Source organism: Vulpes lagopus, chromosome 19 (genome assembly GCF_018345385.1).
Source record: "Vulpes lagopus strain Blue_001 chromosome 19, ASM1834538v1, whole genome shotgun sequence".
In the NCBI taxonomy this organism is placed as follows: Eukaryota; Metazoa; Chordata; class Mammalia; order Carnivora; family Canidae; genus Vulpes; species Vulpes lagopus.
In genome coordinates, this window is record NC_054842.1 from 771,440 (window position 1) to 799,095 (window position 27,656).

A 27,656-nucleotide genomic window follows, 5' to 3' on the forward strand; every position below is an offset into this window, starting at 1 on the left:
GCACTTCTAACAAAGTAGGAAGAGAGGAAAATTTTTTAAAAAATAAATAAATAATCAAGTGGGGGAAGGGCCCCCATGAGGAGCTGGGCTAAGGCCAGGCGGCAAAGCCTCCAGGACAGGAAAGCCCAGCCCCAGAGAAGCAGAACTTTTAAAACTCCAAACCAGATTCTTCCCGGGGGAAAGGCACTCATAGGGAACTCGGGCAGGATCCTAGAGGGGCAGTGGAGTGTCCAGGCTCCCGGGGTCACTAACAGAGGCTGTGCTGCCGGGGAAGAGCTCGCCACACACCGTGAGCCAAGCTTGGTAAAGGGCTGGAGTGCGCGCAAGGTGGGGCCTCAAGAGAAGCTCAGGCAGCGTGTCTGGGCAGAGGGGCTGCATGGCCCGGGGAGTGCAATTCCAGAGGTGCAGGTCCCTGAGCCCAGGGCGCCAGGAGACACAGCCCAAGATCCTGTGCTCCCCCCAGGACAAGCGGAGGCCAGGAGGACACAGGACAGTGAGGACGCTCCTGCCGCCAGGTGCGCGGGAGCTGGCGGATCAGCACCCCCCGGGAACATCCACAGTCAGACTGGAAGCTGCGGTAGTTACTGGGGGAGCTGACTCCAGAGCTGTAGAGCTGGCCACCGCCAGTGTTGTTGTTCCTCCTTGTGTCACCTTGTGCCTTGGACGGAGTGGGGCCCCAGGGAACAGGGGCCTCAAAGGATAAACAGCTCCCAGTGAGCCATGCACCTGGCAGAAGGGCAGAGCAGCTCCCTCAGGTGCACACACCAGAGAATGCAACAGCAGGCCCTTCCCCCAGAAAACAAGCTGGAAAGACAGGATAAAGCAAGTTCTAGACTGAGCAGCACTGGAAAGCTCCAGAGGAAGTGGAGGGATTTACAGTATATAGAACCAGAGGATACCCCTCTTTGTTTTCTGTATTTGTTTTTCTTTTTGTTTGTTTGTTTGTTATTTTTTTCTTCCTTTTTCCAGTACAACTCATTTTTAGCTGCTCCACACTTAGGAAAATGACTAGAAAGAACTCACCACAAAAGAAAAAATCATAAACAGTACTTTCTCCCACAGAGTTACAGATTTGGATTACAATTCGATGTCAGAAAGCCAATTCAGAAGCACAATTATAAAGCTACTGGTGGCTCTGGAAAAAAACATAAAGGGTTCAAGAGACTTCATTAATTCAGAATTTAGATCTAATCAGGCAGAAATTAAAAATTAATTAAATGAGATGCAATCCAAACTGGAGGACCAAAAACGAGGGTTAATGAGGTAGAAAAAACAGTGAGTGACATAGAAGACAAGCTGATGACAAGGAAGGAAGCTGAGGAAAAAGGAGAAAAACAATTAAAAGACCACGAGGAAAGGTTAAGGGAAATAAATGACAGCCTCAGAAGGAAAAATCTATGTTTACTTGGGGTTCCAGAGGGCGCCGAAAGGGACAGAGGGCCAGAATATGTATTTGAACAAATCATAGCTGAGAACTGCCTTAACTTGGGGAGGGAAATAGGCATTCAGATCTAGGAGATAAAGAGATCCCTGCCTAAAATCAATAAAAACCATTCAACACCTTGACATCTAATAGTGACACTTGCAAATTCCAAAGATAAAGAGAAGATCCTTAAAGCAGCAAGAGACAAGACATCCCTAACTTATATGGGGAGAAATATTAGATTAACAGCAGACCTCTCCACAGAGATCTGGCAGGCCAGAAAGGGCTAGCAGGATATATTCAGGGTCTTAAATGAGAAGAACAAATATGCAGCCAAGAATATTTTATCCAGCAAGGCTTTCATTCAGAATAGAAGGAGAGATAAAGAGCTTCCAAGATAGGCATAAACTGAAAGAATATGCGACCAAAAAACCAGCTCTGCAAGAAATATTAAGGGGGACCTTGTAAAAGAAAGAGGAAGCCTAAAGAAACAATACACAAAAACAGGGACTGAATAGGTATTATGATGACACTAAATTCATATCTTTCAATAGTAACTCTAAACATGAATGGACTAAATGATGCCATCAAAAGACACAGAATTTCAGACTGATTAAAAAAAGCAAGACCCATCTATTTTCTGTCTACAAGAGACTCATTTTAAATTTATTTTTTAATTTTTATTTATTTACAAGAGTCACAGAGAGAGAGAGAGAGAGAGAGAAGCAGAGACACAGGCAGAGGGAGAAGCAGGCTCCACGCACCGGGAGCCCGATGTGGGACTCGATCCTGGGTCTCCAGGATCGCACCCCAAGCCAAAGGCAAGCGCCAAACCGCTGTGCCACCCAGGGATCCCCAAGACTCATTTTAGATGTAACGACACCTACAGCATGAAAATAAAAGGTTGGAGGACCATTTACCATCCAAATTGTCCTCAAAAGCAAGGTGGGGGTAGCAATCCCCATATCAGATAAATGAAGCTTATCCCAAAGACTGTAGTAAGACATGAAAAGGGACACTGTATCATACTTAAAGGGTCTAACAATCAACAAGAGGACCTAACAATCATGAATATTTATGCCCCTAATGTGGGAGCTGCCAAGCATATCAATCAATTAATAACCAAAGTAAAGAGATACTTAGATAATAACACACTGATAGTAGAGGACTTCAACACGGCACTTTCTGCAAATGACAGATATTTTAAGCGCAACATCTCCAAAGAAACTAGAACTTTAAATGATACACTGGACCAGAAGGATTTCACAGATATTTACAGAACTTTACATCCAAACCCAACTGAATACACGTTCTTCTTAAGTGCACATGGAACTTTCTCCAGAGTAGATACATACTGGGTCGCAAATCAGGTCTTAACCAATACCAAAAGACTGGGATTGTCCCCTGCATATTTTCAGACCATAATGCTTTGAAACTTGAACTAAATCACAAGAAGAAATTTGGAAGAAACTCAAACACGTGGAGGTTAAGGACCATCCTGCTAAAAGATGAAAGGGTCAACCAGAAAATTAGAGAAGAATTAAAACGATTCCTGAAAACTAATGAGAATGAAGATACAACCGTTCAAAATCACTGGGATACAGCAAAAGCAGTCCTAAGAGGGAAATACATCGCAATACAAGCATCCCCTCAAAAACTGGAAAAAATTCAAATATGCAAGCTAACCTTGAACCTGAAGGAACTGGAGAAAGAACAGCAAATAAAACCTACACCCAGCAGAAGAAGAGAGTTAATAAAAATTTCAGCAGAACTCAATGAAACAGAGACCAGAAGAACTGTAGAACAGATCAACAAAACCGGGAGTTGGTTTTTTGAAATAATTAATAAGATAGATAAACCACTACCAAGCCTTATTAAAAACAGAAGAGAAAAGACTCCAATTAATAAAATCATGAATGAAAAAGGAGAGATCACCAATACCAAGGAAATACAAATGATTTTAAAAACGTATTATGAGCAGCTACACACCAACAAATTAGGTAATCAAGAAGAAATGGACACATTTCAGATAAACCACAAACTACCAAAACTGGAACAAGAAGAAATAGAAAACCTGAACAGGCCAATAACCAGGGAGGAAATTGAAGCAGTCATCAAAAACCTCCCAAGACACAAAAGTCCAGGGCCAGATGGCTTCCCAGGGGAATTCTATCAAACGTTTAAAGAAGAAACCATACCTATTCTACTAGAGCTGTTCTGAAAGATAGAAAGGGATGGAGTACTTCCAAATTTGTTTTATGAGGCCAGCATCACCTTAATTCCAAAACCACACAAAGACGCCAATAAAAAGGAGAATTTTAGACCTAATCCCTGATAAACACAGATGCAAAAATTCTCAACAAGATACTAGCCAATAACATCTAACAGTACATTAAGAATATTAACACCAGGACAAAGTGGGATTTATCCCCGGGATGCAAGGCTGGTTCAACACTTGTAAAGCAATCAATGTGATAGATCATAGCCACAAGAGAAAAAACAAGAACCATATGATCCTCTCATGAGGTGCAGAGAAAGCATTTGACAAAATACAGCATCCATTCCTGATCAAAACTCTTGAGAGTGTAGGGATAGAGGGAACATTCCTCAGCATCTTAAAAGCCATCTACGAAAAGTCCACAGCAAATATCATTCTCAATGGGAAAACACTGGGAGCCTTTCCCCTAAGATCAGGAATGAGACAGGGATGTCCACTCTCACCACTGCTATTCAACATAGTACTGGAAGTCCTAGCCTCAGCAATCAGACAACAAAAAGAAATTAAAAGCATTCAAATTGACCAAGAAGAAGTCAAACTCACCCTCTTCGCAGATGATATGATACTGTACATAGAAAACTCAAAAGACTCAACCCCAAGATTGCTAGAACTCATACAGCAATTTGGCAGTGTAGAAGGATACAAATTCAATGCCCAGATTAGTGGCATTTCTATACACTAACAATGAAACTGAAGGAAGTGAAATTAAGGAATCAATTTCATTTATAATTGCACCCAAAAGCATAGGATACCGAGGAATAAACAGAGTCAAAGAGGTAAAGGATCTATACCCTAAAAATTATAGAACGCTTCTGAAAGAAATTGAGGAAGATGGAAAAATAGTCCATTCTCATGGATTGGAAGAATTAATATTGTGGAAATGTCAATGTTACCCAGGGTAATTTACAAATTCAATGCAATCCCTAACAAAATACCATAGACTTTCTTCAGATAATTGAAACAAATCATCTTATGATTTGTGTGGAATCAGAAAAGATCCCAAATAGCCAGGGGAATATTGAAAAAGAATATCAGAGCCGGGGACATCACAATGCTAGATTTCAGGTTGTACTACAAAGCTGTGATCATGAAGACAGTGTGGTCCTGGTACAAAATCAGATACATAGATCAATGGAACAGAATAGAGAACCCAGAAATGGGCCCTCAACTCTATGGTCAACTAATATTTGACAAAGCAGGCAAGACTCTCCACTGGAAAAAGGACAGTCTCTTCAACAAATGGTGCTGGGAAAATTGGGCACACAGAAGAATGATACTAGACCAGTCTCTTACACAAGACAAAAAGAAAAACTCTGAATGGATGAAAGCTCTAAATGGGAGACAAGAATGAATCAAAATCCTAGAGGAGAACACAGGCAACACTCTTTTTGAACTTGGCCACAGTAACTTCTTGCAAGATTCACCTATGAAGGATGGGGAACAAAAGCCAAATGAAATATTGGGATTTAATCAAAATAAAAAGCTTCTGCACAGCAAAAAAAAAAAAAAATAGTCAACAAAACTAAAAGACAACCTGTAGAATGGGAGAAGATATTTGCAAATGACCTATCAGATAAAGGACTAGTATCCAAGATCTATAAAGAATTTATTGAAATAAACAGCAAAGAAACCAACAATCCAATCATGAAATGGGCAAAAGACATGAAGAGAAATCTCACAGAGGAAGACATAGACATGGCCAACACGCACATGAGAAAATGCAGGAAAGACAACAAGGTTATGAGACAGCAACATCACAAGCCTTCCTGCTGATTACACTCAGTTGTGATGTGTGTACCCAGTGAATCCTTGTACTATGCCCCTGAAAGTGGTGCTGCTTGTTAAAGAGGTCTATTTATTCTAATGAATACAGTATGGGATAAAGGACTGTTTGCTCACAAAGCTCTTGTAAGGGCTGAATAAGGAAAGCTGTGGAAAGTGCTAACACAGCATCTCACATGTGCTCAATATATGGTGGCTATATTAATTATTTATTTTATTACTAGTAGCATTGCAGGTAAGGATTTTGACAAACAGGTCCCCAACAGTGCTATAGTTATGTGTCTTGATGATCACATGTCTCCAGAGTCCCACACAGCAGAGTTTAAAGGAAAAACTGGATAAATGCTCCCTGACAACCTGGGGGCTCTGTCATTAGAACAACCAAAAAGAAGTCAGCAAAGAGACCCTTCTCTAAACCTGCACAAAGCTTTGCTCCCTTCTGCCTTTACAAACAGGAAACCAAGACCCTCACCAGTGATCCCTATGATATTGCTACTGACCCAAAGAAAAAGACCCCAGATCTATCTTCCCTTCACCTTTATGATTCTAGGTTATGGAAGGAAGAAATCAGACAACACTTGGCAAGAATCAATGGGCCTTAATAGGGGCAGTAAACATATTTCTAAACCAATAAATACTAAATGTTGAGCAAAGGAAGTTAAATAAAAGTAAGTACACAGGGTAAGATTGCAGAATACATGCCATATGATTTCATTTAAATAAAAACTAATTTATGCTGCCGATATCAGTACAGTGACCCACTTTTGGGAAGCAAGGAAGTGATGGGGAGAAGGCACATAAAGGGCTGATGTTCTGTTTCTTGACTTGGGTACTGATTACACAGTTATGTGCTCTTTATGAGATTATTTAAGCTATACATTTATGAATGGTGTGTATTCTGCATCTATATTTCATATCAAAAGAAAAGTTTAAAGAGAACATCTGCTTTGATAATTTTTAATCAGTTAAGACATTGGTATATCATTACTAGTAATGCATTAGATACGTATTAGTAAAATACTTGTGAAATTTTATCAATTAAATCACATTTATCTTTAAAAAGATAAAAGAATCATTCTAAAAAAATCTAGGGGGCATGATTTTTGTTGCAGTTCACAACTTTTTTATTTTGCTAGAAGGCAGCTCCCTCACTACCTCCCCATGCTCAACTGTAAACCAGTGCCACCCTTATACACACGTGCACATGGGGGCTTTTTTTTTTTTTTTTGGCAAATCCAGACATAACAGTCAACTATTTGAACCTTATAAATTATTATGACTTTAAGGATCACAACTTTGCTTAGATCTCAGTTTCTGCTTTCCTTTTTTATTTGCCAACTTAACTATTTGTTCCTTACCTGAACTTGATTCCTGTTGTTTCCTTGGCCTAAAGAACATAGTCCCTACTTCTCTTGGTCCATTTCATGATAAAAGGAATATCATCAAAAAGGCCATATGATGGTGAGTTTACTTACCATCTCTCAACTCCCACATTCCATACTCAAAAACTTCAAGAGATGATATAGCAAGCTCCTGGTGGGTAGAAGATGCTCAGAGAACTGATGATTAAATACATCCAATACCTTGGAGCCAGCAATCACACATTGACAGGTTTGGGAATGAATCTCTGATAACTACCATCATGTTAAACTCACAAAATTCTACTTTTTAGTAACAAATGGGCATCCTCCGGCATTTTTCATGTGAGATAAGATATCATGTGAGAGAGAAAACACATTAGAAGAAGGATATTAAGCCAACTTTTTCTAAACCACGTGATTTCTCACATTTGCCAGTTGGCCCAGCTTTACTGTCATTTATAGAGACTCCCCTATTTATTCTTTAACCCCCAAGAAAGAATAGCTCTGACTTCCTCTTGCCTCTTTGCTAGATATAAGTAGAATATAATCAGCTTTCCTCATTTTTAATAATAAATCAATCAGTTTATACATTGCACTGGAGATTTGAGCCTTGAGCTTTGCAATTGGCCCTAACACAATAGGTGAACAAGGCTTCTCATTCTTCTTCTCAGCTCCAGATCAAGCTTTCTCTTGAAAGCTTTAGGTTCCCCCCAAAAGCAGACCTTGGGAGAACAGTTTAGTTGCAGGTAGTTTACTTGGGAGGTGATGCCAGAAGGCTTGATAAGAGAGAAAAATGAGGGAGAAGGAAGTTTGAAAGCCAACAAAGGAGTTAATGATTTATGTAGGGGATGATGAGGCTTCATCCTGCTGGAGACTCTCCATGAAAGCCTCAGAATTTTCTTACTGGGAGACAGAGAACCTGGAATATTTATCCAATGACTCTTGCCCCTCAAAGGTTAAGGGTTGCCCCTGGGGGGTATTAAATCTTTGGCACTTCCAGGATTTTCTGCAAGTGTCTGGGCAAGCTGCCATAATGGTGCAGAAAGCCTCAGGCAGGAACGCAAACCCATGCAGGTGTGTGAGGTGGGGCACTATCAATTGCAATTGACCATCGTTGACCACCTCACAATTGTGTGAGGTGGGGCGCTATCAATTGCAATTGACACATGCAATTGACCATCGTTGCCATGGGTGAATTTGGACACAAGTCAAAGGGATGCAGGTCAGGCATCAACACATCTACCAGAGCTTCTCACCTGAACACAGCTGACGCTAACATCCACATACACATTCACACCTGATTCACATACCAGCTTGGAGTAGAAAATGCCATTTAAGCTGCTAAAGCCATATGGTGAAGAAAAAGCATCCACATTCACACGTCCCACTGAATGAACCAAATTATACTCAGGAACAAATAAAGAAAGCTGGCACAGTGTTTCCCAAGCCTTTACTCATTATATATATATATATATTCAGAAAGCATCTGGACCCCCAGACAGCACCCAAATCTACCCTGCATTTCAGTTACCAACATTAAACATCACACCCAGAAAAAAATAGGAACTTTCAAGTCTCCACCAAGAAATAGGAACCTTCCTCACATTTATATATGACAGGTGACAAAAAAGAATTCTGCCTTCAGCTGGACTCTCTGGAGCTTAAAAATAATGTTTAATGCCAAAATAATTAATTTGAGTGTCTTTGCTATGCAGTATGGGATTTTCCTACTAGTCTTAGAACCAGATTACTCATGAATTTTGGCAGCTCTCCTTGGCTGTTTTTCTCATTTTAAAAATTGAAACATTAACTATCTATTTAGGGGAATAAATGCATGCACAAGGAGCCCAAGCTTTTTCTGTTGAAATCTACTTTTTCAGACATGATTGGCTTAAAAGTGACTTTCAAGTTGGAAGTGATAGGCAAACCTAAACCCGTATTTAGTGTTAGAGAAGCTGAGAGATGCCAAGGTCCCAGCCAAGTCCTCAGCTACCAGGATACCTGTGGAGGAAGCAAAAGTGGTTCTGGTGTGAGCTTAGCACCAGAACTGCTCTAAGGTCGGAACTGCCCCAAAGTCAGAACTGCCCCAAAATGAGCCTCTCTGTCGGAATAGGAGGAGGCCAGGCAGGCAGGAAAGACCTGAGCTGCACTGAGCATAGCTCAGTGTCCACTGCCCCTGTGAGAGAATTGCCTTTGGTATATCCAGACTACAGGCTCTTGCACTGGCCTGGTATGCAAGGTCTCAGGACCCTGGCCTGAATGTGCTGACCTGGATCTACCTTGGCCTGTATGTGCACCTCTTGCATGCTAACCTTCAGTCTCACACTTTCTGACAATGTTACCTTGTCATCTTCTGATTTTCTTTCCCAAGGCCTAACTGCCAGTGTAGTTGGGAGGGCAACCTCATGCCCTGTCATTGTCCTACCAAGACTGGAATAAGAAGGCCACTCAGAGTCAGCAGTGGCACCAAAGCAGATGTACTTCTAATACCACATTGGCATCACTACACAAAGATGGAATGGAAAGGAAATTCCATTGGAAATTGGAAATTCTCCAAGGCTTGGTGATTTCAAGCCTGGAGACCCATAGCAATCACCTGGAGAGCTTTAAAAACTCCCTGTGCCTGGATCTCAACCCCCAAAATTCTGGCTTCATGGGCCTGGGGACCCTCATATGATTTTAATGTGGAGTCAAAACTGAGAACCACTGTTCAAGACAAGCATAAGGGTCATTTGGGGGCCTGTCCCCCCTATGCTCCATTTCCCATTTGGACACTGTGCTCATAATTTTGGGTGATATGTAATTATCTCCTGTTACTTCCTGGGGCACCTCTTACCCATAGAGCCACAATGACTAGGGCTGAGCCCTGGAATTGTCACTTTCACTTCCTTCTTTGAGGGTTTACCTTGTTCCCTAGGAGGCACATGGGGTTAGGAGTCAGGAGATCTGAGTTCAAAGCCAGCTCTGCCACTGGTCAGCATGGAATCTCAGGCATACCTTAACTTCTGTGCTTTCTCTCACTTCATCTTTAAAACACAAAGACCGGACAAGATGTCCATGAAATTACCCTCTACCTCTACTTCTTGCCACAACTTAAGGATGAGCTACTTACGACATGCTGGGGGCAGGGAGAGTGTCGACCTATCTGTGGCTGGAATGGAGGCTTCCGAGTAACTCCAGAGCATGAGGCTAAGCACTCCCCTTGCTGCCTGTGATGAGCAGTTCTCCAATTGTCTGCTTTTCACCCTAATTCACAAATTCCTTGAGTGTTTGGGAGGGTTCTGCCCAGCAAAACTGAGGTTGGATAGCAAGCCCACCCCTGTGGTTATCGGTGTCAAGATCTGTCTACATCCCAGCTCAGAGGGCACCCCATCTTTTTTGACCACTTGGCCTTGCTCCACAACATCATGATGGAGGCTCCTTCATTCTCTGTTTCCAGCCAGTGCAAACACTTGGAATTTCTCCAACCCATGTGTATTATAGTACATTGAGGACTTCCACTTCCACTATCCCCTAAATTTTTTATGTAAAAATATAGGTCATTGGTTGTATCTAGATCTGAAACAACCCATGCAGGAGATGGCTCAGAATCTGGACCCCAGAGTTGGCCCTAAGTTTGAAGGCTGACCCCAGGATATATCAGCTGTACAACCCAGGGCAGGTGACATACACTCTCCAAGCTGCATCGGTAAATGGAGAGGACAATGGGAATTACCTCATCGAGTGGTTACGAGGATTAAATGAAAGGTGACTTGTGACATTGGTGGCAGAATACCAGGCATGTCTGGAGTGTCATGACATTAGTCACTGAGCACATGCAGGCTCGGGACCAGTTCTCATCAGCTTTAGAGCACGGGGCTCCCGCATACATAGGAATCAAGGCATAGGGCCAGGCTTACTCTGCTATGTCTTTTAGCTGAAGTCCAGCCCCATCCTGGGCAAGCTGACGGCAGGAGGATGAAGCCAAGTCCACCATTGTTCTTTTGTAGTGCTAACATCCAATTCCAAAGAAGAGGATCCCTACCTAGGACCTCTTCCTCTGTGTTCAGCCTGTTGGTGCTGTCACTGACATTAACTGGATGACAGTTTTCATGTGCTCTGGGAACTCTAGGGAAATAAACCCAGTACTCCTGGAACCCAAAGCAGCCTACAGAAATTCTCCAGGGGCCTCATGGGAAGCAGGAGGGCATGCAGGGCATCTGCTTTCATGCAGTCTACATATCCTCTTCTCCATCTGCATATATAGATGCTATCTGAAGGAAGTGTTATGTGCCCACATAAGTTAATTAGTAAATAAATGTTAATAAATAAAATGGAAGAGCTCTGAAACTTGGTGTGCATCACCAACAGGTCTTTTCAATGTGTCGGTTCTGGTCCAAATGCACATTCATATGCAGGTCTGGCGGGGAGCTGAGTCTGCTTTCCTGGCAAATTCCCAGATGTTGCCCATGCTGTTGGTCTGGGGACTGTATTGGCAATAGCATGGTTCTGGGGCCCCAGAAGCCAAGATTGATGAGACTTTATTATGACTGAGGATATAATTGGAAACTCTAGAAGGAAGGTCCTAGGGAGACTGTACAAACTTGCAGAGTGATAAGAGTATTAAAAAAAAAAAAAGCCTAGTTGAATTTGGAGGTTAGCTCAGAATGAAAAACCAGTTGGAGCTGCATCCAGCCCTTGGAATGATCCAAACCCCTCAGGATTTAGTGCAGACCTCCACCAAGGTCAATGTAAGTTTCAGGAGCACTCTGGGTCCTGGGCACTGGGAATCTCATAGCAAAGATTCCAGTCAGGACTGGTAGGAGAGCTTTGACCTAGAGGGGGGCTGCGAATTCTTTCACTTTGTCTCTGATGATGCCTGTGTTCTCAGCTGGAAAGTAGGGCCAGGAAAGGCCCTTGGAAAATATATCAACAGCTTATTCAAAAATCCAGGCAAGGCAGAGCATCAGCAGTCAAGTAGAGCCCTGTGCAAAGCTCCACAAAAGCTTAGGAAGAGGATGGCTGAATCTAGTTGAACAGTGAGGAAGCCTTGATAAGTGAAAAGATGAGAGTCAGTTCTTGAGGGATGTGGAGGCTCTTTCCAAGGAAGAAGCAGAGAGGAAGGAGCAGTCCATTTGACCCATTCATCTTTCACATCTGAGTTTCATTGTCCCAGCCTTCTTCAGGTTCCCATTTCTCAGAAAAAATATATGGTATAGTGTGCTTTAATAATAAATGAAGTAATAAAGTATTTAATAAACCTTAAAACATGATACAAATGCAAAGTAGAGCAATTTTTATTTACCTGTAAATATTTAACCAAGCTATTCATATTCATCAGCAGGTAAATCACACAGAGATGCATTTGGAAAAATCTGTACTTCTTCTTGCTAATATAGTTAACTAAGGATGTGAGATTAACTCAGCAGCCTATGGTGAATAATTGTTGTGTTGCTATTGTTCTCACTCTTGACCTAGCAGTCATTGAACATTTACCTTGTACCACTGACTGTCAGCAGATGCCTTTGGTGAGCCTTTACTGGGTTTAGGCATCCAAGGCCAACTGCTATCAGGAATGGGAGTTACTCTGTGGAACCGCCCTTGGCTCATGCAAACCCCCACCCCTGCAGTAAGGGGATGTTGCCCCAAACCCTACCCAGGAGGGTCCCACAGCCCCTGACTAAGTGATGCAGGGGTTAGCAGTTCAGGCCTGTTAGTCCAGACTTGCTTCTGGGTGCATAACCGGCTTGGAACAATTCTCAGTTCAGAGAACCCTGTGCAACCAACCAGGCTGAGGTCAGACTCCTCCTAAACCACATCTTTACCCAGCTTCTTCCCCAAACCTCCCCTGCTTCCCTCATTCCCCTCACACGTTTCTCCTGAGAGCCCTCCCTCAGTAAATCATGTGATCAGGCTCTACTTCTACAGAACTGACCTCAGATAATTTTAAACCGTTTACTGTAATGCCTCATTTCACCATTACAGCGAAATGCATGCATATACACAAGGTACACATTATTGCAGATGGAGTAATTTTCCCCAGTTCCTGTAAATAGCTAGTGTCAGAGCTGGGATGTTAATTCAGCTCACCACAGGACATAGCCCCTCCCAGTTGTCACTGTTGGGTCCTTGGGAGGAAATTGATTACACATCAAAATTCCTTTTGATTTTAAATACATCCTTTAAAGTATCTATTGTTCACAACCCTTCATATACTAACACAAATACAAAACTAATACTGCTGCATAGTAAATAAATAGAACAGTTGAGCTCTCACCAAAGTAACTCAGTTTGCAGGGCTCAGAGAGAAAAGTAGAGACTTCAACCACTCCCTGAGGGTCAGATTTACAGGAAGGCCATCATTCAGTACACAAAATTGCAGATGCAGACTTCAAAGGCCTATGTGCCAGCTGTGGGGATTTTCCATCCATAAAATGTTGCTGTCATGGTATACTCTGAAAATTATCAGAAGCCAGAGTTCTAACAGCTTCTCAGTCTTTTATTTTCTGTCTTGGGCATTGGAGCCCAAGCACATTTGTCTTCAGACCTAGGAATAGTGTGTGGAGTGTTTTCTGGAGCAGTACTCTTTGTGATTTATGTGCCCAGAGATGACAATGGAACAGTGTGCTTGCAGTTTCTATTTGTCATAAGTATCCCATCTGCATGTGGACTCTCCCACAGCCAGTTTGTGGGGCTGGACCTAGGAAACTGCATTTCTGTCAAGCCCTGACCTGGTGATGTTTTGTACATCTTAAACTGACGCACTACTGCTACAGTGGAAAGTTTTGATATTTAACATAGGACTGAAAAGGTGCCTGTTACAGAGACAGGGATCTTGAATTTCAGATTTTAAACATACCTTATGTCCTCTTTTCCAGTGTGCAGCATGGGATATTGGCTGAAAATGGTCCAACAGATAACAGTGTACAGAGGGGCAGGGCCATGGACTCCTACTTACTCCTCCTCTGACTGTGTTACTGTTGCAAACTCCTAAATCTTCCGAGCCTTCATTTTGCTGTGAATCACATGACTACCATAATATTCAACTGGAGGAGAGCTGAACTATATAAAACCCTTTCTTTCAAATCTCTGAACCCCCATGCTTTAGGTTTTACAAGTGAAAAAAAATCTGTATCTGTCAGAGAAATAGATTTCTGAGATTTCCATTTAAGCAAATTTTAGTGAAAACACTACTTACATTTCTTTGGGCTCTTAAACTAGGCAGCCATACTAAGTGGGGGTGCCTGGCTGACTCAGTTGATGGAGCATGTGACTCTTGATCTCAGGGTTGTGAGTTTGAGCCCCACACTGGGGGCAGAGATTACTTAATAAATACATTTTTAAAAAATAAAATAAAATCCAGACAAAATATTCTTTCTTTGTGCCAAGGCCAAGTCCATAAGCTTTGACTCAATTCTCCCAAAGTCACTCATTACACATTATCCCCAAATATCCAAAAGTAATTCCAGCTGCTAAATGGAGTCCACACTTGGTCTGAGTGACTGTAGCAACAAGAACTGACTCTGAACTATTCTCAAGGCCAGGAACCCAGTGCCCCTGGGGACTCCCCCACTGTTTCCTCCCACTGGAGGGAGTCCTGGCAGGATGTGCTGAGTCCTTAATCTGAGTGTTCTTTTGAAAGTTTAAGGTTGTAATCCATGCATGCACAAAACCTACATCTGGCTTTAAAATTAGGCTGCACCCATGACAACTCCATGGGGTGGTGTGGTAGTCACCTCATGGTAAGGACTTTGCCATAAAAGAAAGTTTTTGGGTCTGTGGCACTCACTTTATAGTTAGTCCTTAGAATCAGAATAGTACATGTCTTTTTTTTTTTTCATTTAATACATGTTTATTAAACCTCCTTTATGAGCCACATCTCTGTTAGTTTCTGGGATGAAAGATGAGGACAAGTAAGACCTAGCCTTCATGAAGTTTACAATCTAATAAGGGAAGTAGACACTAACCAGGATGCTAACACATAAACTCTGTGACAAGTGCAGTGCAAGGAGTCATGCCAAAAATAAAACATAGATAGCATCCTGACCTGGCTTTGGGGAAGCAGGGGTAGGAGTAAAGAAATTTTCTTATAGAGCTGGATCCAGACACAGTCAATAGAAGTCCACACAGGGAGGTGGGTGGTGGCAGAGGCAGATGATGATGTGTGCAGAGGCCCTGAGTCAGGAAGAAGAATGGAAGTACTCAGAGAACAGCAGAAGGCCTGGTGGCCCCTGTGGTGACAGAACAAGTCACCAAGTGACAGGGTCAGTTTGTTCAGAGCCTGATCAGATACTTGACCAATGAACAACCAGGTACAAGGAGCCACAAGCAACTACAATCAAGGTAATATAGCAGGGACTCCACATGTACCAGGACCCATGTGACTTTTATAGTTTTGCTCATGGATTCTCAGATGAGGACCCAGCCAGTCCTAGTTCAGACACTGGAGTCTGGGGGATATTAGGAAGGGCATGGTTCCCTTGATTTCTATTTAACAGCAGCTGGATAGTACTGTTGGCAATGGGACAGCTACCTCAGAATCCCTGGGCTTTCCAGGTCACGAGGTTGCAGGTTGTCTGGTTCCCATCCTGGGCACTTCACTGGCCCAGTAAAACTCATTAACTTGAGTGAGAGGCAAGAAATCTCTCCAAGGGCAGCCCAGAGGAAGGCCCTGCCACTGAACTTCACCCAGCTGCACTGGCCTTTTCTCCACAAGGCTGGCAGGGACTGAGTTAGCAGAGAGTGACCACGACTGCAGGCAGATTCTTGTGCCCTCTCTGGAATCTCACACTCTGACTCTTCTTTCTTGGAATAACTCCCAGCAGCTAGCAAATAGCACCTGAGCATGAGTAATGGGGATGTCGCAGGGGGCATCCAAGACTACCAACCTCCCCTCAATAGAGACCTCACTTCCATACCAGCCCCTGGCCACACTGGGTAAAGGGAGTCAAAGACAATGGCTACATATTCTGGACTTTACAAGCATCACAAAGGGAATGCCCACATCGGTGATCCTATGCTGGACAGCAACTAGGTCATAATGGCAGGTAGAATAGAACATAGACCTAGGACAGGGGCTGGACCACAAATTCAAAGCTGCATGTTGGTTCCATGCCCAATCATTGAACTGAATTAGGACAGAATCTAGCAGGAAATAGCGGTGGGAATGGTCAGCTGGGGAGAAGAGAGGAATCTGGAGCAGGGATGTTAAGCCACCCCCAGGGTCTCTAGTGACCTTGTTGGCAACTGGCTTCCCAAACTGGAGAGATCTAGTTTCCTATTGACTAAAACCCTCTCTGGGGACTCAGGAGGGCTTTTTAGAATCAATGATGTCAGGTAGACAGCCCATTCCCATCTTCTGTCCAAAGATGACTAGCCAGCAAGACAGCCAGCGTGTCCTCTGAAATGGATGGGAGCCAAGTACTTCTGCTTCAATCTCTGCTGGCGCCCAACCAGAGAGGGAGCCTGGCTAGTAAATCGTTTTGCTTAGGAAAGAAGCTGTGTTTTCAATCCAAAATCAAAGCCTGAAATCCCACAGAGTGATCTCTGTCAAATTCTCATCATTGTTTGCTGTGCCTTGTGATGTGTGTGAGGTTAGTGAGCAGCGGGAACTCCTCTCAACTCCAGAGATTTGCTAGAGCCACCTGCTTCTCTGAGCTCATGTTTGAGGGTTGTTGACCCTCCTTCAGCCCCAGGCAGGGGGCAGGAGTTTGAACTCTGGTAACATGCTCTGTGAGGCACTGCCTTCCATCTGGGCCTTCATTTTTCTGCTTCAAAATGTGAATTAAATTACTAAAAACCGGGATCCCTGGGTGGCGCAGTGGTTTGGCGCTTGTCTTTGGCCCAGGGCGCGATCCTGGAGACCCGGGATCGAATCCCACATCAGGCTCCCGGTGCATGGAGCCTGCTTCTCCCTCTGCCTGTGTCTCTGCCTCTCTCTCTCTCTCTGTGTGACTATCATAAAAAAATAAAAATTAAAAAAAAATTACTAAAAACTGCATCTCTGACATGAAGTTTTATTTTTTTTTTATTTTTTTTTAAGAAATACTGTAGAGATCCTTTATTTATTTTCTTTTTTTTTTTCTTTAATTAACTTTTATTGGTGTTTAATTTACCAACATACAGAAAAACACCCAGTGCTCATCCCGTCAAGTGTCCACCTCAGTGCCCGTCACCCATTCCACTCCAACACCCGCCCTCCTCCCCTTCCACCACCCCTAGTTCGTTTCCCCGAGTTAGGAGTCTTTATGTTCTGTCTCCCTTCCTGATATTTCCCAACATTTCTTTTCCCTTCCTTTATATTCCCTTTCACTATTATTCATATTCCCCAAATGAATGAGAACATACACTGTTTGTCCTTCTCCGATTGACTTATTTCACTCAGCATAATACCCTCCAGTTCCATCCACGTTGAAGCAAATGGTGGGTATTTGTCGTTTCTAATTGCTGAGTAATATTCCATTGTATACATAAACCACATCTTCTTTATCCATTCATCTTTCGATGGACACCGAGGCTCCTTCCACAGTTTGGCTATTGTGGCCATTGCTGATAGAAACATCGGGGTGCAGGTGTCCCGACGTTTCATTGCATCTGAATCTTTGGGGTAAATCCCCAACAGTGCAATTGCTGGGTCGTAGGGCAGGTCTATTTTTAACTCTTTGAGGAACCTCCACACAGTTTTCCAGAGTGGCTGCACCAGTTCACAGTCCCACCAACAGTGTAAGAGGGTTCCCTTTTCTCCGCATCCTCTCCAACATTTGTTGTTTCCTGCCTTGTTAATTTTCCCCATTCTCACTGGTGTGAGGTGGTATCTCATTGTGGTTTTGATTTGTATTTCCCTGATGGCAAGTGATGCAGAGCATTTTCTCATGTGCATGTTGGCCATGTCCATGTCTTCCTCTGTGAGATTTCTCTTCATGTCTTTTGCCCATTTCATGATTGGATTGTTTGTTTCTTTGGTGTTGAGTTTAATAAGTTCTTTATAGATTTTGGAAACTAGCCCTTTATCTGATATGTCATTTGCAAATATCTTCTCCCATTCTGTAGGTTGTCTTTTAGTTTTGTTGACTGTATCCTTTGCTGTGCAAAAGCTTCTTATCTTGATGAAGTCCCAATAGTTCATTTTTGCTTTTGTTTCTTTTGCCTTCGTGGATGTATCTTGCAAGAAGTTACTGTGGCCAAGTTCAAAAAGGGTGTTGCCTGTGTTCTCCTCTAGGATTTTGATGGACTCTTGTCTCACATTTAGATCTCTCATCCATTTTGAGTTTATCTTTGTGTATGGTGAAAGAGAGTGGTCTAGTTTCATTCTTCTGCATGTGGATGTCCAATTTTCCCAGCACCATTTATTGAAGAGACTGTCTTTCTTCCAATGGGTAGTCTTTCCTCCTTTATCGAATATTAGATGGCCGTACATTTCAGGGTCCACTTCTGGGTTCTCTATTCTGTTCCATTGATCTATGTGTCTGTTTTTGTGCCAGTACCACACTGTCTTGATGACCACAGCTTTGTAATACAACCTGAAATCTGGCATTGTGATGCCCCCAGCTAAGGTTTTCTTTTTTAAAATTCCCCTGGCTATTCGGGGTCTTTTCTGATTCCACACAAATCTTAAAATAATTTGTTCTAACTCTCTGAAGAAAGTCCATGGTATTTTGATAGGGATTGCATTAAACGTATAAATTGCCCTGGGTAACATTGACATTTTTACAATATTAATTCTGCCAATCCATGAGCATGGAATATTTTTCCATCTCTTTGTGTCTTCCTCAATTTCTTTCAGAAGTGTTCTGTAGTTTTTCGGGTATAGATCTTTTACCTCTTTGGTTAGGTTTATTCCTAGGTATCTTATGCTTTTGGGTGCAATTGTAAATGGGATTGACTCCTTAATTTCTCTTTCTTCAGTCTCATTGTTAGTGTATAGAAATGCCATTGATTTCTGGGCATTGATTTTGTATCCTGCCACGCTACCAAATTGCTGTATGAGTTCTAGCAATCTGGGGGTGGAGGCTTTTGGGTTTTCTATGTAGAGTATCATGGTCTGACATGAAGTTTTAAAGTAAATGGAGCTCTAAATACCAGTAAAAATGAATGAAAGTGTGACATATATTGAAAATATATTTCCCTCTTTTCAGATAGTTCTTTCCTTCTTTCCTTTCCCCTTTTCCTCCTTCCTTTTATTTCATCTTGTTACAAAATGAAAAATAAAAATTAAGAATTTTAGCCCTCCTCAACAGAGTGACAAATGCATCCATTGCAAGTATACCTACTATGCTGTGCTCTTGTTATTGTTTTAGGGGCTGGAGTCACATTAGTGAAATAGAATACACAAGTCCCTGCTCTGTAGTGCTTAGGAGATCTCAGGCACAGTGGAATAATTAGGATTAGAAATCAGGTGCAGGATGTGATTGCCATTGGTACTCCCAGAGGAGACAATTCCCTTGTTAGAATTAGTTTCTACTGTCATTTTCAGTACACACCCTGCCTATGGGCATCTCCCCTATGTGAGATGATGAAAGGGTGGGGGAGGGGTTACAGGAAAGAGGAAGAGGGAGAAAGATGTGTATACACTTAGCACCTCCAGTGCATTTCTGAATACACTCTCATAAATACATTCTCAGATTTGGAAAAGGTAGGATTTCTGGCACCAAGTCAGAATCATATCAAATCAACCAAGTCCATTTTTCAGAACAAAGACATATATGGAGCTGCAGACTCTAAGAGACACCTCTTTACAAGACCATTCTCCTTTGAACCTGAGCTGGTGGTGTGTGGAGGAACAGAGCACTTCCAGCAGACCTGAGGGCTGGTGTATAAGTTCTTCACTTCTTCATCGAAGTTTTATTCACATTAAAATTTTAAATCACCACCTTGCCCAGGGGGATGTCCCTCTACCTCCACTGCTGGGTGGGCAGGTTAATCCCTGAGCAATTAATTGTGAATGCTCTCTAGGAAATCCATCCCTAGCTGGAGGGCCCAAAGCTCCCAATCCGAGACAGAACCAGCCACACCTGGGGCATGGATCCTGCAATGACACTGCCCAGTATTTAGACTGTAACTGTGTAGATGTATTAATATTATGTCTTCTTCTCTCTCTATTTAAATTGTTTTCTCCCACCCCCTCATTTTCATGTTGTTATAATACATATAATACTTTATAATATGTTACATAAATTTTAATCACACAGCCCTAGATTAATATGCTAAATAGGTGTTTACAGTAGGGATCCAGAGAAGAGCACCTTTATCAAGATTGGCCTTAAATCAGGTGAGGTTAGAATTTGCAAGCTCTCCCACAGGGACAGCTCTTGCATGAAATGTAAATCAACTTCTGGATTCATTGCGTTCTCAATGAAAAGTTCCGATGGGCCATCTCTCATATGTTGTAGTAGGTTAGCTTTTCCAAAGAAGAGAGAATGGCCTCCAAGTGAATATATATTAATATAAATATACTGATCTAACCACTTAGTCTTTTAATGATGTTGGGTAGTTTCCAAATAGCATTGTTTCTTTTAATTCTCAGAACAACTTGATAGATAGCTCTATTAGGCAAGATATGCAAGGCTTTGAATCCCAATATTTCAATGGTTTAGCCATTGTCAGAGTCTAATGAAGGTTGGGTAGTCTACATCCATCTTGCATCTACATGATCTGGAACACGTGGCCTCTGAGGACACCACAGAAGGTAAGAGCTAGAGGATTACACTAGATACATTTTTATGGGCTGGTTCTGAAAGGTCTCACATTGCTTCTGTCCATATTCCCTTAGCTTGATGTCAGCACCATCATCCAAGCCAACTGAGGGATCAGGGAAGCACAGCCTCCCTCTGTGTCCAAAAAGAAGAAACATGTGGAGTCTACACAGCCCTCACTATGTCCTAGCCAATATTTATTTCAGTGGACTTTTATTAAGCATCCGCTCTGTCCCAGGCAAAGTATTGGGTTTTTAAAATATCATTCCTTTTAAACAGGTAGAAAAATGAGGTTCAGAGCTGTTATGTGATTTCCTCAAACCTGCATTATGAATACATTGAAGACTTGGATTTCAAAATAATTTTTTTCCCACTTTGTCCATCTTCTTTTAGTTTTAATTGGTTTCTTGGCACAGATGAAGAGATTTCCTTAGAAATTTTTCTGACCTGATAGTTTTTAACCCTATGGTGAAAACGCAGTTGTCCTTGTTTTTGTGCCAACTAGAAATCAGATGGTGGAGAGAGAATTAATGTAATGTCTTTATTTGTGGTATGGCTGTATTATATAGAATGAATTCTATGCCATTATTTTCTGAAGGAATTTCTGGAAGAGTTATTCATTTTCAGTCCACGATATTTCTAGCCATCAAGACTCCCTTTAACATGAGGTAGGGAGTACTGCAGAGCGTTAGATATCACTCCTTCTGCCACATTGGTGACATTTGCAAGTGCTATTTTCTGCTGTGTTGCTCCACCTTTTGTTGTTACTGTTCCCAGACATGACAGTAGACATAAACAAATATACCATATATATCACTATTTGCCCAGGGCTACTTTTTGCTTATAGTGCTTCTTTGTCCTATATTTATACAGAAAGCTTCCATTTACTCTTGCCCTTCATTCCTTCTTTAGAGAATACTTTGCTATCTTTGTTCACTGATTAATAGTTTGGTGGACATTAAAGAACAGCAAAACAAGTCATCTTAATTCTCAAGGTCATTCTCATGATGGTGAATTTGATCTTATGTATGCTAAGTTTGGAGCTGTTGTTCCTTTTTATGTACTAGAATTCAATTAATAAGCATGCAAAATAACCAGGTCTTTTGAGATTGTCTAAACTCTGTATTAAGAAAAATGAAAGATTTTTATGCATAAACAGTATGAGAGAAATTGTATACTCTTGAACCAAAAGTATTCTTGTCCTTTGTACTGGGGCTTACCACTGTAGTTAGGGGTGCACTTAGCAGTAAGTATGGAGATCTCCCAATAGCCCCAAAGAGGATAACAATGTAAATGAAGGAGATGGTTTTAGCAACAGGAAATGTGAATTTGGACTGTCTCAGGCAAACCAAGACAGAGGTCCCTCTGAATATAAATCATGTGGTAGTCCACTGAGAAGAAGATTTGGTTGCTTAAATCCCCATATTGTCTTATCTAAAGTGTTCTTGTTAAAGAAATAATTCTGAGACATAAATTAATAAATTATATTTAATCAATTTTGAAACTTCAAAGATTTTACTATATTTGTTATCATATATTTAATCTTATCCACATTTGGCTGCACACACACACACACACATGAAGCCAAGTCATAGAGCAGTCTGTCTGTCTGCTGCAGGAGAACCAGGCCTGGAAACAAGTTTCTGCTCTTATTCTCTAGTGCTATCCAATCTTACCAGATTTCCAGATGGAGGGCTTTCTAGGCCCCAGAAAATCATAATGCAGAGGAATAGCTTCAAGTACATTGTTGTATAGGGTAAATATTTGTTAAAAAAAAAAAAAAGTAAGTATCAAGATGTCTATCTTATTTTAAATACTTATTTCCCATTTTCATAAACAAAATGTAAAACAAATATCGTGATGTGTGCCACCTTATTAAAGACTTTAAAGCAAGCATATTGACATTTCATTTCAAAATATTAATTGATTTCCTACGGTTTGTCAGGCACTGAGCTGCTTGGGATTTTGTTAAATAAACTAAAAACAAATATTTCTTGGTATTTTAAAGAAAGCTATTTTCTCTGGAAAGCCATCCAGAGTTCACACACACGTAGCATATTAAGTAAAAGAAAATGACACATTAAATAGTTCAATTCTTAAATAGAATTAACTATGACATTTTCTTGTTGGGTTCTTTTTATTATAAAAGTATATACTCACATGGCTAAAACATACAGAAAAGTAATAAATTAAAAGTAATCTCCCAGAGCCAGTTAGAGCCAGTCTAAATTTTTGCCTTTGGTGAAAAGGCATTCAGGTGAAAACTTAGAAAGACATACATAGAATGTGAACTGGTGCAGCCACTCTGGAAAACTGTGTGGAGGTTCCTCAAAGAGTTAAAAATAGACCTGCCCTACGACCCAGCAATTGCACTGTTGGGGATTTACCCCAAAGATTCAGATGCAATGAAACGTCGGGACACCTGCACCCCGATGTTTCTATCAGCAATGGCCACAATAGCCAAACTGTGGAAGGAGCCTCGGTGTCCATCGAAAGATGAATGGATAAAGAAGATGTGGTTTATGTATACAATGGAATATTACTCAGCAATTAGAAACGACAAATACCCACCATTTGCTTCAACGTGGATGGAACTGGAGGGTATTATGCTGAGTGAAATAAGTCAATCGGAGAAGGACAAACAGTGTATGTTCTCATTCATTTGGGGAATATGAATAATAGTGAAAGGGAATATAAAGGAAGGGAAAAGAAATGTTGGGAAATATCAGGAAGGGAGACAGAACATAAAGACTCCTAACTCGGGGAAACGAACTAGGGGTGGTGGAAGGGGAGGAGGGCGGGTGTTGGAGTGGAATGGGTGACGGGCACTGAGGTGGACACTTGACGGGATGAGCACTGGGTGTTTTTCTGTATGTTGGTAAATTAAACACCAATAAAAGTTAATTAAAAAAAAAAAAAGATTTCTGAGGGAAAAAAAAAAAAAGACATACATATAAGAGAACTGTGTCTTAGATGAAGATCCATGCTCTAAAACTAAAAAAAAAATAAAAATACTGAAACAAATCAAGTCTAAAAAAATAAAATAAAATAAAGCCTCACAGTAAGCTTGACCAGAGGATCTGTCAGAAATTTAACTTCTTGTCACAACAAAACCTATTATCTTTTGAAGAATATATAATCCAGACTCCTTATAATATAAAATTCATGATACTTAGCTCACAATTAAAAATTACTAGATATGCAAAAGCAGGAAATTATGATCTATAACTTTAAAAAAATCAATAGACACATTTAAAGTTGTCCCAGATATAAGAATTAGGAATAAAAGCAATAAAATGCATGATCAATGCATTCAAAGACTTAAGGAAAAGTTGAATAGTCATGATTAAACAGAAGAGAATGTCAGCAGAAATAGAAATTGTAAAAAAAGAACAAAATGGAAATTCCAAAACTGATAATTATAATATGTATATTATATTCCTTAGGTTACATAAGCATATTATAGACTGAAGAAGAAAAGAGTTGGTGACCTAAATCACAGATCAGTAGAAATTATGCAATATGAAGAATAGAGAGAAAAAATATTTGAAAATATATAAGCAGAGCATAAATGATCTGTGGAATAATATCACTTCAATAACTGGAATTCCAGAAAGAGAGGATAATGAGAAGAGGTAGAATTTTACATATTTGAAGAAATAGAACAAAAACTTGGTCAACTTGCAGATGAAGGAATGTCAGCAAACCCCAATCAGAATGAATACAAGGAAAACCATCAGACCTAGATACATCTTAGAAGTATCCCAAAGGAAAAGATCTATTTTCTATGGGAAACCAATGGAAAAAATGATGATGACTTCCTCTCTTAAACAATGGATCAAAAGACAATGGGAAGACAGCTTTACGGTGCTGAAAAAAAGTACATGTCAATCTATCATCTATATATAGCAAAAATATCCTTAAATATGAAAGTGAAATATGCAGATAAGTAAAGTCCAAGAAAGTTGTAGCCAACAGACCTTCAGAGTAGTAAATGGTATGATATTTTTCAACCTGAAGGGAAATGATACCAGATAAATAAATGAATCCAAAGAAAGGCATGGAATTGCACTGCTGGGGATTTACCCCAAAGATACAGATGCAGTGAAACGCCGGGACACCTGCACCCCGATGTTTCTAGCAGCAATGTCCACAATAGCCAAACTGTGGAAGGAGCCTCGGTGTCCATCCAAAGATGAATGGATAAAGAAGATGTGGTCTCTGTATACAATGGAATATTACTCAGCCATTAGAAACGACAAATACCCACCATTTGCTTCCATGTGGATTGAACTGGAGGGTATTATGTTGAGTGAAGTAAGTCAATCGGAGAAGGACAAACATTATTATATGTTCTCATTCTTTTGGGGAATATAAAATATAGTGAAAGGGAATAAAGGGGAAAGGAGAAAAAATGAGTGGGAAATATCAGAGAGGGAGACAGAACATGAGAGACTCCTAACTCTGGAAAACAAACAAGGGGTGGTGGAAAGAGAGGTGGGCAGGGGGTGGGGGTGACTGGGTGACGGGGCACTGAGGTGGGCACTTGATGGGATGAGCACTGGGTTTTCTGTTATATGTCGGCAAATTGAACTCCAATAAACAAACAAACAAACAAAAAAACAAAGGCATGGAAGCATCAGAAATATTAAATAAATGATTAAGATAAAAGATCATATGTTTTTCTTCTTAGAACTTTCTTAAAAGATACTTGAATGTTCAAAGAATATATAATAACATGATGCTGAGGGCTATAACATACTTACAAGAAAGTATATGATACTACATATAAATTATGTGGGGTAAATGGAATTATTCTGTGGTAATATTTGCACATTTTATATGAAGTGATACATTTTTAATTATATGCACACTGTGGCTAATGAAAATGCATACTGAAATTCCTAGAACAACTAAAAAATAAAATTATAGAGGACAACCAAAATGAAATACTAACAATTTGATTACCTCAAAGAAAGCTGCCTAAGAAAGAAGAGAGAAATAGAGAATTTAGGAGCTAATAGAAAAATGAAATAATAAGTAAAAATGAGTATGAGAAATTAGTATAACATACTTATATATCTATAGTTATAAATATGTTATATACCCATATAAATAAAATATCATATATCATATAGTTATATGTATATATATGCTTATATACTATACACAAGAGAATGTATGAAACAAAGTATCTTATTGCTCAAAGAGTAGAATCAAACTTAATCAAAAGAACTCATTGAAACAATGTTAAAGGTAAGTAGCAAATCAACCTAAAAACACTTCTCATTGCTGATCAGAACAATAAATACATTGCACTCATAAAACAAGAACAAACTGATAATGAAAAAAAGAGCAGAGAACAAGAAAGAGGCTGACAAAATTTAAAACATTATTGCTAATAATTTTTATACGTGGGCATACATATGTATGTATGTCTATCAGAGCAGAATGGGCAATAATTAAGAGAGTCATACAAACACAACCAGGAGACATTCTTCCAGAAAGAAGAGCAAAAAAGGGAAAAGAAACTGTATATTTTCCACAATCAGTAGAGGAGATCAACCTGAGAACACAAGACCTCTTCTCTTGTGTTCAGCTACCTCCTAAGAAATCCGTCTTACTCCTTCCTCTTAAGCACTGGCTGAATTTTCCTTTTTCAAGTTTGCTGAAAGCAAAGGCAACAAACTGTTCTGACCACCAGCTGCTAAGCCACTGAATAGAATCATAGTTTACAGTGTGCTGAGATACAGGGAGGCTACCAGTTGGAATGAAATGCATTGTCAATTATCAAGGAACCCAGAATACATGGATTCTTGCTATTACATAACAGCATGAGGTACAGTAATAACATACTTATGTCTTCTAACTATACTCAGGATGCGTGAGGACAGAGCTAAGATGTCCAGAGAGGATAAAATAGGAGGACTCTCCCCAGCAAGAATGAGTCCTAAACTGGGTTCTAACAAGAGCCCTGGGAAATGTGAAGGGATAACCACGGGGAGCAGATCATCCACCTTGAGGTTCCCTGAGGACAGGAATGTCTGTCCTGCTCTGACTTCACAAAAGTTATTTTCTTTATTTCACATCTTATGTTTTCCTGAATAAATTGGGAGTACGAAGAAGGCACATTCTTTTTAAATAAATTATTTAACAGTACCTTTTTCCTTGACTCTGAAAAAGCCCTAAGGCAAAACTGTTTAATGGAGAGGAAATGATTAACAATCTTAATTTTTGTTTCTGAAATTCAAACTCCAAATATTTGTCTACCTAAAAACTCCAATAGAATAAGTTGACCAAGTGGTGGAACTAATAAGGAGCTTGAATGAGGCAGCTTGCTGGAAGTGATAAGGGAAAAAAAAGAGAGAGAGAGAGAGAGATTACATTCAGAAGAGTGGAAACATGATGAAATACCTAGGAAACAAACAAACTGAGAAGTGCATAGATTGTTGGTTACAAAAATCCATAGCCACACATATCCATAAATACTTTTACAGAGTTTACAGAGTAACATAAAAAAAAAAAAAAAGGAATAGATGTAGTTTGTGCCATGTCCCTATAAGGGGAACCCCAATCCTATAAAAATACAAATACACTTAAATGAATCAGTAAAGTCTAATAATACTTATCAAAATCCTGTGATAATTTTTAATGAACCTTGAACCTAAGATGTCTTTAAATTAATGATATAATATAAAAGATAATATAAAAGAATAATAAGATTTTTATCATATTATTATTAATGAGATACTTGCCCTACCAGATACGAAGCAGGATATAAAGTTACAGTAATTAAAGCTGTGTGGTGCTGATACCAAGTCAAATAAATAGATGAAAGAAAGAGAATAGATAGTACAGGATCGGTATATGATATACACATGATATTTGGGACAGTCAGGGAAAGATGGATTGTTCCATACATTATATTTTGGAAAATCCACTCCAATTTGTGGTAAGGGGAATACTAGCCCCTCAAATGCACCCATCCTACTCCCAGGATTCTATTAACTTACATGGCAGAAGGAACTTCACAGACATGATTAAGGTTATTGACCTTGAAATAGGGAGATTATCCTGGACCATCCCGGTGATGTGGAGGCCGAGAAAAATTAAGTCCATTCCACCTTAAGTTTAGCATTAGC